The sequence below is a fragment of the Topomyia yanbarensis genome, chromosome 1 (genome assembly GCF_030247195.1).
Source record: "Topomyia yanbarensis strain Yona2022 chromosome 1, ASM3024719v1, whole genome shotgun sequence".
NCBI lineage: Eukaryota > Metazoa > Arthropoda > Insecta > Diptera > Culicidae > Topomyia > Topomyia yanbarensis.
Genome location: NC_080670.1, coordinates 123918351 through 123930581, shown reverse-complemented (window position 1 = coordinate 123930581; position 12231 = coordinate 123918351). Strand labels below are relative to the sequence as shown.

Below are 12231 nucleotides of genomic sequence, written 5' to 3'. Positions count from 1 at the left end.
GAAAAGAGGATTTTTTTCTCTTCCTGGATCCTCTAGGTAAAACAAATGATGTACCTTCGGACGCTTCGTCAGAGTCGGACTCTTTCGGCAATAGAATAGCGTATCTGTTTCCTGAGACCGTGGGTTCAGGAGTAGCATTTTTCAGTATTTCTGCATAAGAGCGCTTAGACCGCGCCTTCAAGGATCCTTTAATTTTCTCCTCCCGCAATTTATATATGGGACATGCAAGGAGCTCGTGTGAATTTTCTCCGCAAGTAAACATTTTTCTAAGTTTTTATTGCATGTATCCTCTTGATGAGGCCCCCCACATTTGCCACACCGTTATTGGAACAGTAAGTGGCTGTGTGGCCAAGCTGTTTACAATTGAGGCAATTCATCACACGAGGGATGAAAAGGCGAACGGGGAGACGAATTTTATTAATAAGAACATGGCTAGGCAAAGCAGACCCAGCGAAAGTTACACGAAATGAATAGGATGGTCGGTAAACTTTTTTCTCTTCTTCAAGTGATACTGAGTACAATTGCTTACAATCGAGTATTTTAACTGTATTAAGCAGGGTGTTCTTGAAACAACCAACACCATGCTTAAGTATATCCTCGGCAGTGAGGCTGGGTTCGGAGATGACTCCATCGCATTCTATATCGCGCGAAAGTATATAAACTTTATATTCACGCGTGAAGAGTTCACAGGCTACTATCTCGTTAGCTTGTCTAATGTTATCAACGCTAATTCGAAGTTTATCTTTATTTACTTTCACGATCTCTGTTACAGCAGAAAATCGTGAAGTTAGATCCCGTGCAATTTGCACAAGGTTTAATGGCTTTCCTTTCCGCCTGAAGAAAACTTGCCAAGGTCCAGAAGACCCTTGAGGGTATAATTTTATTCTAGGGAGAGTTGAGGGAGGGGGATCAGAAGAATTTTGCTCTTGTGAAATGGAGGATTCCATCTCACTATCCTCCATCTCGCCTACCATACACAGTAAGTAAATTAAATACTTATACTAGCACAATTATACTAAAATCTACCTGTCCTTCGAAGAGTTGCAGCTTCACGCTGTCTCCCTCTGTCACACGCTCGGGTTGAACACAGCGTAACCACCACTACCAAGATGGAGCCGCTGCTTACCTGTGGGTCCAGGGGTATTTCCATACTACGTAGCGTGGCTAGGTACACAAATACACAAAAGCCCGTATCTGCACTAGTACAGATGAATAAGTGATGATGAAGCGAGACGCTTCACCAACAAGATGCAGCTCTGTCTCACGTCGTCACAAGCGCCGACTGTATGCAGCGCAAGCACTACCACCACCAAGGTGGAGTCGCCGCTTACCTGCGGGTCCAGAGGTATTCCCCTACCACGCAGCGTGGCTAGGTACACAAATACTCAAAATCCCGTATCTGCACTAATACGGATGAATGAGTGATGATGAAGCGAGCCGCTTCACCAACCAGATGCAGCTCTGTCTCACTCCGTCGCAAGCGCCGGTTATATGCAGCGCAACCACTACCACCACCAAGGTGGGGCGCCGCTTACCTGAGACTTCGTTGCCTTCGCACCAACACTCGCTTATCGCGTGGTACCACTAACAAACGACCGCTCTCGCAGCCAACAATCCTGCCTGTCTCCGCACCAACACAGCATCAAACACTGACACGGTACACAAACTTCTAGCCTACTCACGGCTTGCACAGCCCTGGTTGCTACAGCCAATAAGCAAACACAACCTTTCAAGGCGAAGGCTAAAACTGTTATGGCTGAAGATATTAATTAGAACAGCACGTATACACTCTTTTAGCAACTGGGAGCGCTCGTAAAGGAGCGAAGGGATCAGGTACGGCATTCTGATGAAATCCTAGAACAGTGCAAGCAAAAATTAACCAAACTAACAGTGCGCACGTTCGTATTAAATTGTTATTGCATACATACGTTATCTGTCTATACAGGTTTAGGCCGGTCGTATTTAAAGAACAAATTAAATATATTGTTCTTCTTATTTTTTTAAATATGTAAACAAATTATAAGTGCGGTTTCTTAAACAAAACTTGTCTTTTAAGGGGCGTTTACTATAAAGTGCTCAAACTGAAAGTAATTTTGTTATACAATTTTGATGGCAAGGTGACAATGGACCTCTCGTTAAGGTTTATGTATACATTCAATATGAATGAAATTTTTTCAGTCAGGCAAAGCTACACATACGAGCGTTCGAAGAGAAGACGTTCAACCATTTCCATGTCGAGGAGTGCAGCGGCGGACATGATAACTCTTGATACAATTGTCTGAAATAGGAAATTCAATAAGATTTTTAAAACATAGACTTGTAGCTACTCTATGAACAAAAAAAAAAATATAAAACAGTTGGAATTTCGGAAAATAGCATAAGAAAAACCGAAAGATTCGTTCACTTTTCTTCAAAAATAACGAGGAAGATTTTTGTATTCCATTTCCCTTAGTTCATCGTCTGACTACACATGTTATGCATTCTCATAAAACAATCAAGTCAATTCGTTGAATGGTTTTTGAGTTATCGGCAATTTGAAAAATGCGGTTTCGAGAAAGACGCTATTAAAGTTGCCGATAGACTGAATCGTTGAAACACATGGTTGTTTAGAACAAAAGAAGATCAGTGTGGCCACCGAGATTGCGCTGGGCTTTTCTAGAGGTTTAATACTTACAATTAAACGAATAAAAAACATTGATGTTTTTTACTCACTAAACACCACCTTAAGGAAATGATACCACACGTTCTATAAAAGCCCATGCTGGCTAATCGGTTTTGTACCGATTATACCCTTCTGAGCAGAAGTGAAGGGCATATATTACGAACTCCTGAGCAGAAGGGAAGGACGCATGTGATATCCAGCAATGAAATCTAAAACTTTTTAAGGATAGTTTCTTTTTTGAACAATGAAAATTGGAAACATGAATTTAATATAATTTATTGCAAAAGGTAAAAAAATAATCTGCTACTACCAATTTTACTGAGGTGGTAAATGGAATAAAGTTCTGTTTCACTAGTATATGGGGGTGGGCGTAGCGTAGTTGGTAAATCGATTGACATGTACGCAGCGCACCTGGGTTCGAGTCCCGACCCCGCACATTAGGGTTAGAAATTTTTCATAAGAGATTTTTCTAACCCGAAGAGGCGAATGACCTTAAGGTTAAAACCTCTATAATCGAAATAATAAAACTAGTAGGGGAGACCGGGGCTAGCTGGCGGTGTTTTCAGTTTTCAATTTTTACCGCTTTGATGTAGGTAGATCTTGCAAAATAGAACACGCGGCATGAAAGAGCAGACTATTGGCAACATCTTTGATTTTTTTAAAAGTGTTTGATGCATTTTCTCCTTTTTTAGAGACAAAAATATGTGACGTGGAAAACCCGCCAACTTACCCCGGCCCCGGGGTAAGTTGGCGGTATGTGAGGATATGCCAAAAACTAAGCAATCAAATGGAGACTCAATTACCTCAAGGGTCCTTTTGGAAGGTGCTGAATGTCTTTTCGAGAAAACTGTATATTAACCGATATTTGCTATTATATTTCAGTTTCAATACCCCGGCATTTTGACTTTGACGCTCACTCCCTATTCAAAGGCAAATTTTCGAAATTGTCCGTGCAATTGGCTGGAATAAATGTCTCCTACATTGGCGAGATACACAAGAAAAAAAATTTCTTACTTTGGAGTGAATTCCGAAAATAAAATTTTTTGATGACTTTTTTGCACTGTAAATAGTACCGCCAACTTGCCCCGCGTGCAACACCGCCAACTTACCCAACCGCATTTTTTATTAAAAATTTTAAAAAATAGCTTTTGTTTGTGAATAGATGTAATATCGAGACGGATACTGAAAGCTCTTTTCACCCGCTATCGAAAAATATAACCATTCGGGAAATAGATTGAAAATCACCCTAAATACCGCAAAGTATTTAAAATTTAGAAAATTTACTTGGTATGCTCGAAAACACAATATCGCCCACAATTTCAACAAAACAAAATGTTTTGCAACAAAAACACAAAAACGGATAATGTGTTTCACATTACTTGAGGTACACAACGAGAGACAACGCTTTATATCTAATAGAAACGGAGAAAAGGGGCTTCCGCCAACTTACCCCAACCGCCAACTAGCCCCGGGCTCCCCTATATAGTAAATTATCGTGAATAATTATTTGAACAGTATTGTGCAAGCTGTTGATTTCGTCAAGAAGAATCAGTATTACCGAAAACAATGTTGTTCAGTCATGTTCAAATCTCAATTAGTATAGATTTATAAAACTTTTGCTACATACTTGTTAAAATTATCTAAACCTAAGATTATGTTTATGAATGAGAGAAGCAAGTAAATCACGATAGTAGGAATTAATTCAATTTTTTAGGCATTTTGATTTTCATTTAAATTCAGCATTTTCAAAATTTTCATTTTCAGTATTCCACCAAGACGCTCAAAGAGAAACTATTTTCATTAAAAGTTTGATTTTAATAATTTCCATAACTATAAAAACTTTTCTTATACTTAATTCGGCAAAACAACCCAATCGGGAAAATACCAGTCAGCAAAACTAACCCGGACCCAAGTTAATTCGTTGTCTGGGAAAAACCAGCGTGAGAAGTCGACTAGCAAGTAAAAATTACTAATTAATTTAAAAAAGGTTTGTGTGTATTACAGTCGTGATTCGCTGGTTGGACACTTTTTAATTAGACCGCTTTTTAGTTGGACCTCCGCTAGTTGGACCATTGTCCAACTAAAAAGCATATGAACGTCAAAATCTCATGTCAAATTGGATTTGACAATCTATCTAACAATCTAATGCGAATTAAATTCGTTAGTTGGACATAGGCTGTGGCCCAACCAACGAATCATGACTGTACTAACGATTTCGTTGCTTGCACGAATTTATTTTCGTTCATCTTAGAAAGTTTTCGTGTTCAATTATACATATTGTTTTTCATTCGATCTTTTAAGATCGATGTTTGACAATACCATTTTTTAATTAAAGGGATCGATCTGGCAAAATGGATTTTATTTCAAATAGCTCACCACTGTTAAGTACTTGATTGATTGCGGTTCGTGACAATCATGAAAAAAAATGAAATTTTCAATAAAGTTAATTCTTATAACGGTGGGTGGGCGTAGCGTAGTTGGTAAATCGATTGCCTTGTATGCATCGCACCTGGGTTCGAGTCCCGACCCCGCACATAGGGTTAGAGATTTTTCTAACTCGAAGAGGCGAATGACCTTATGGTTAAAACCTCTATAATCGAAATAAAAAAAGTGTTTAGAAAAATTAACTTTACTCTTGTAGTAACTATTCAATTCGATATTTTACGAAAATTATCTGCACAAAACAAATTCGTAGCGATTTATGCATATATTCTTTCAGTGACATGTTTGACAATAAAACCTGGATGTTCCTGTTATTTCATTATCCCACAAAAATCTCAAATTTCAATATAGGTATTTTTGACCAAAAAACTAATTATTTTAAGAAGTGCATATATGGAACATTGAGGGAAATTATATATATTTGACATGTTTATGTTCCACATATTTAAGAGTGTTCATCCAAGCGATTTCGCAGTTTTTTTTAAATTTTATTTTGTGATTTCGTTGTAAAAAAGTGAACTGATGAATCGAGAATTTCCCGCGCCATTTCCTATTCCGTTATACCAGTGGCATATCAACCACGATCCAGACGATTCATCAGCTTTCATCAACGTAAATGTCCGTCAACTCCACGTCACCGTTCCATCAAGATGAGTTGAAAGGTGCCCGCCGCGCCGCCGCGCCACGCCGATGATTGCAGGTAAAAATAGATAGCACGTCGGCGTAACGCCGGCACGCCGCCGATTTTTACCTACAATCGGCGGCGCGGCGCACACCTCTAAATGCGTCTCTCGTTCACACATTCCGTTCTGTTAATATTGTGTGTTAATACCTCCATTTAACTAATTTTGACGTTCCCGTGATGTGCTGTACCGGTAACGAAAGCCAGACGTATTGTGCAAATCGATCTTCGAACAGCCGCGGCTTGGACTTTGTACATAAAATATACGAATAAATTCATTTTCATTTAACATTCTTGGTCTACCAACGAAATGCGAGTGGGAGCGAGAGCGCTAGCGACTGAAAGAGTGCGAGTAAATGCTAACGCGGTTAAAAGTGCGAGTGGATACGAGTGGGTTAAAGAGCGCGAGTGGCTACGAGTGGGAGTACGAACGAGTGGGAGCATGGGCGAGAGAGAGCATGGGCGAGTGGTAGCAGCAGTAGGAGTGCGCGCCAGTGGGTGGGTGCGAACGAAAGAGTAGGTTTCAATATGTGCAATTTGAGTGGCTTTTGGCCGACATGCACTTGCAGAAATTCTACCCGGCTGGGGAGTGAACGAAAGAAAAGCATACATGGAGAACATTCGGATACGAATGTTGGGCGCAATAAGAGCACGCGAAATATAAAAGTTATTTTTACGAGCTCAGCAACACTGCCAGCAATAACGTGATAATCTACCCAGACTTTTCCAAATCATTTATAATAACCACAGATGCGTCAAACTTCGCCGTTGGTGCCGTGCTAAGTCAGGGTGCAATCGGTAATGATAAACCAATTCACTTTGCGTCAAGAACTCTAAACAGAGCTGAAGAAAATTGCCAAATTAAAAAAATTGGAAGCCCTAGGGGAATTGTGGTTAAAACCGACACCTTAAGCTTAACATTTTTTCTAAGTTGCCACCAAACCAATAAAATTATAGTTTTTATGCAGAATTCTTCTTCAGAAAATTCTTAACAAGACTTGATTTTTTCAGCGCTTCAAAAAATTAATTTCATTAAAAATTATTGGTTGTAAAACTTGGAAAACAAAGTGACTTTTTGTAGGCACTGCGGGTAAAACCGACACCCTATAGGGGTAAGATCGACACCCCTTTTAATTTATTTTCTCTCCAATTTATTAAAATCTTTATATTTATTAAACATGAGATATATGCGTGAATAATAAAGTGTGAGTATGTATGATGCAAATATGTGCTTTTTATTGCTTCATCATGTAGTGAGGGGAAGAAAGTTCGAAAGCGTAGTACTATAAATAAGAGTATTTTATGCTATAGGATTATTTATTGATGCGTATTTCCAAATAATCCTTGCGCATATCGTTGCAACCTCCAGTTTCATATTATTTTGTAAGAGAAGATTTGCAAGCGTTCTACGTTCTGCTAATTGGATTCATTCACTTATAAGTGACACACACACTTCTTAGTAAAACTATCTTTTTCAGATTTGATTTTTCGGACTCTGATCATCAACGATCTATTGGGGTATACATAAGATCACTGTCTCATTGTGATAAAGTTCGTCTATGACAAACCAAGAGAACACTAGAAATTCGGTTTGATGAGCTTTTTGCAGAAATAGCAACAGCTTCGATAGAATCTGATAAGCAAAAATTCCAATTTTTGATTTTTAAAGAGACTTACAAGAAATAAACACAATAAAAGTATTTCTGTGCATTTCTGTTGATACTATAGTGTTCTAATAGGCTAATTGAAGTGTCACAAAGATCCCCAGTATTTTGAAATGAATCGCAAATATACACAACCATCTTAACAGCGTGTCGGTTTTACCCTAACCATAGGGTGTCGGTTTTACCCCAACAGCGCACATTTTTTTATAAAAGCGATTAAAAATATTGAATTTCTCAAACTCGTCTTCAATGCACCTAGTTGATCATAGGACAGGCCGATAATAATAGGTACTGAAAAATGTGGTGATTTGAAAAGCTTTTGTTCGGTTAAAACCTTAAAATCTACCAACGAAATTTAACATCCAGACGAGTATGAACGCTGCTGTTGTATGTTTTGTTTATTTTTATTACATTCGGCGTACTAACGTAAATCCAATTTTTCTTCAAATGCTCTAAATAAACGTACTAATAATAATGTATCATTATGAAATGAATAAAAATTTGATTTCTAGGAAATGTTGTGGGGTGTCGGTTTTACCCACAGTGTCGGTTTTTCCCACAATTCCCCTACTTAGAGGAACACGACTACGAGATCGTGTAAAAACCCGGTAGAACGTTGTTGCCGAAGCCTTGAGTCACATTCAAATTAACTCATTAACACCAACTCAACATTCGGCAGAAGATGACGACTCCAATTATATCCTATCCACCGAAGCTCCTCTCAATACCTTTCGAAATCAGGTTATCATAGAAAAAGTTAGCGATCATCCTGAAACAATTGTCACACATCCCTTTCCCGGAATACGTCGCACAGTAATAAAAAGAACAAGTTCAACTGACCAAATTTTGGCATCCAAAATTAAGCGGTTTATGACCTCCGAAGAGATTTTAGGACAACTTCAAGAGGTTTATAAAAAGTTTTTTAGTCGAACCGGCATACTTAAATTTCGTTTCACTCAAAAATATTGATAGACGTCCAAGATGAAGAAGAGCAAGAAAAAATCATTCGTGAAACCCACTCAAGGGCCCATCGCGGCATTAATGAAAACAAAGAACAAATTTTGCGAGAGTTTTATTTCCCAAGGTTAACGCAAAATATACGAAAATATATCCAAGTATGTGACGTCTGTAATGAATCGAAATACGACATACAATAACAGTATCCACTCATCAACGTTCGTGACATTCAAAGAAATCGTCTTTTTTTTTCATATGTTTATTTGACACGGCATTGGCAAAAGCTTTTTACGCCAGTTTCTTTTTTTACATAGCACGTTACAAAAATCCTTAAGACTAATTTTAACTATACTAGTAATTTGTCTAAAACTAACACTGAAATCACTTTATTGTTTGCTTTTTTCCTTACATTGTTGTATTTCATAATGATCTAGTATTTTCGGTTGTATTTATTTACTTTTTTTCTGTTATTTTCTAAATTTAAAAACTGAATATTCTAGGACACTTTAATTGGTGAATGATTAGCCTTGGATGAGAGTATGAGGAGATGCATTTAATTAAATTTTGACAGACGCTGTTTTTTGAAATTGATAGATAAGTTCTATGTATAGAGGATCGCGATACTCCAGGGTGTCTCTAACAGGAACATGGATTGGTCTTCCTCGGACTTGTAAAGAATCTACTAATTGTGATCTGGCTTCACGATATTCAGTGCAGGACCAAACAACATGTTCAATGTCGTGGTAACCCTCTCCACAAGCACAATGATTACCTTCAGCGAGCCCAATACGACGGAGATGCGCATCTAAAGTATAATGATTGGACATGAGCCTAGACATCACACGGATGAAGTCCCGACTTACATCCAATCCTTTGAACCATGCCTTCGTTGATACTTTAGGGATAATTGAGTGTAGCCATCGTCCCATATCTCCATTGTCCCAAGATGTTTGCCAACTAGCAAGTGTCCTCTGTCGAGAAGCGCTATAAAATTCATTGTAAGCGATGGGTCTTTCATATATTTCACCATCTAGTGCACCAATCTTGGCTAAATTATCAGCTTTCTCATTGCCCGCAATAGAGCAATAAGCGGGGAGCCACACTAGGGTAAATTTATAACATTTTCTTGTTAGGTTACTCAGAGATTCTCGTATCTTCCCCAAAAAGAATGGATCGTGATTATCAATCCTCTTTGAGCGTAGAGCTTCAATTGTGCTGAGGCTAAAGTAATGGTTCGGGGGTAAAGTATTAATTATTTGCAAACTATAGTGAACTGCTGCTAGTTCCGCTATATAAACAGAGGCGGGATCTGTAAGTTTGAGAGAAATTGAAAAACTATTGTTGAAAATACCGAAACCAGTGGCCTCACTGATTCGTGACCCATCAGTGTAAAACATTTTAAGGCAATCTATGTGTTGATATTTACTTGTGAATATTCCGCAAGCGTAGATGATCCGGAATTCCACGAATCTCTGCTTGCATGGACGTGTCGAAGAATAAAGTGGATTCAGGAGTATCTAGTATATTGACGTATGTGGGAACATACCTAGCAGGCGTTATTTCTTGTGACATGTGATTGAAATACACTGTCATGAATCTGGTTTGGGGTTGAAGCTCGACAAGTCTTTCAAAGTTTTCAGTTACCAGTGGGTTCATAACCTCACATCGAATAAGTAAACGAGAGGAGAGATCCCAGAATCGGTCTTTTAAAGGAAGAACTCCCGCTAGTACTTCAAGACTCATCGTATGGGTCGACTGCATGCAACCTAAGGCGATTCGTAAACAACGATACTGTATCCGTTCCAATTTAATAATGTGAGTGTTCGCAGCTGAACGGAAACAGATGCACCCATATTCCATTACTGAAAGTATTGTTGTTTGATACAATCTTATCATGTCACTTGGATGAGAACCCCACCATGATCCAGTTATTATTTGCAGAAAATGTATCCTTTGTTGGCATTTCGTTATTAGATACCTAATGTGGCCTCCCCATGTGCCTTTAGAATCGAACCAAATTCCAAGGTATTTAAAAGTCAGGACTTGGGCTATCATTCTACCAACTGAAGCTGAAGCTGAGCTGGATCACGCTTCCTTGAGAAAACGACCCACTCTGTTTTCTCCGTAGAGAAATCGATGCCCAGCTTTAAAGCCCAAATTGATAAATTATCCAAGCTATCTTGCAATGGTTGTTGTAAATTTATAGCTTTAGGTCCTGTGGCAGAAACCACCCCATCATCTCCAAGTTGTCTTAGAGTGCATGGGCTGACAATACAATTATCAATGTCATTCACGTAAAAATTATAGAGAAGGGGGCTTAGACAAGAGCCTTGTGGGAGGCCCATGTAACTTATTCTGAATGTCACCAAATCGCCATATGAAAAATGCATGTGCTTTTCTGACAATAAATTGTATAAATAATTATTTAATATTGGTGAAAGACCACATTGATGTAGCTTCTCCGAGAGAACATCAATAGAGACTGAGTCGAATGCTCCTTTTATGTCTAAGAACACAGACGCCATTTGTTCTTTTTTTGCGTAAGCGAGTTGGATTTCTGACGAAAGTAGCGCCAGGCAATCATTCGTTCCCTTTCCTCTCCGAAAACCAAACTGGGTATCTGAGAGCAAGCCGTTCGCCTCAACCCAATTGTCGAGACGTCGTAGGATAATTTTTTCCAACAATTTCCTGATGCAGGATAGCATTGCAATCGGTCGATACGAGTTATGATCGGAGGCTGGTTTTCCCGGTTTTGGAATGGCGATAACTCTCACTTGTCTCTAGTCACGCGGGACAATATTCTGCTCAAGAAACTTGTGGAATAAATTCAACAAGCGTCTTTTTGCTAGGTCAGGCAGATTCTTCACCAAGTTGAATTTAATTCTGTCTAGTCCCGGAGCATTATTGTTGCATGAGAGGAGTGCAATTGAAAATTCCATCATTGTCAAAGGCGAATCTATGAAATCGTTACTTGTGGGAGCATCGCGAATGATTTTCTGCGCAAGAGCAGAATCTGGACAAATTTTCTTGGCAAAATTAAATATCCAACGATTCAAAAAATCTTCGCTTTCATTAGTCACGTTTCGATTCCTCATTCTTCTCGCTGTGTTCCAAAGAGTACTCATTGATGTTTCTCTTGACAAGCCATCAACGAAGCGTCTCCAATAACTAGACTTTTTGGCACGACGTATACTGTCAAATTTGTTTTGCAAAATGAAATAATTTTCAAAGTTCTCACGTATACCCCCTTTCTGTTTCATAATTTCTTTGTAGGCAACTTGTTTAGCTTCATATGCATCAGAGCACTCTTTGTCCCACCAAGGATTAGGGGGCCGTCTATTTATTGTCATTCCAGGATTGCATTTCGTTTGGGCTTGTTCTGCTGCTTGTAACGAGTACGTTAATTGTAAATAATTAAATGTATATAGATTTGTAAATATTAGTACGTATGCGTAAATTGTTATTTGTTCTAAATTGTTTATTATGCATGGTATCCATATTATCAAGTTAAACCATGGAGAAATGTTCGCAAAATCGAGTTGCTACGGTAGCGCGAGAGAGACTTCATCAAGAGACTTGCTATAATACGCACTTGATGAGTGCCCGTAGTTCTTCGCAATTGCCCATTACTAATTTGCTGGCCTAGCGATGCCGCCGGTGAGGGAAGGGATTGGGCTGCCGAAAGAGGCCATCGACCCTTGGTCAATTTCACGAATATTTGCACTGTTGGGAGAGCGTTTTGTTTCACTCTAATGTTTGGACAGGCAGCAGCCGTGCATGATAGACACCGTCCGCAGAAATGAGATGCGGTCATGAAACTGGGG

At 38.9% G+C, this 12231-nt stretch overlaps 1 protein-coding gene across 4 annotated transcripts in view; it reads left to right on the top strand.

Annotated features, from left to right (window-relative positions):
* LOC131684352 (protein ovarian tumor locus-like) overlaps window positions 1-12231 on the top strand; it is a 1641868-nt gene that overhangs the window by 329951 nt on the left and 1299686 nt on the right. The gene's annotated exons all lie outside the window — the stretch shown is intronic.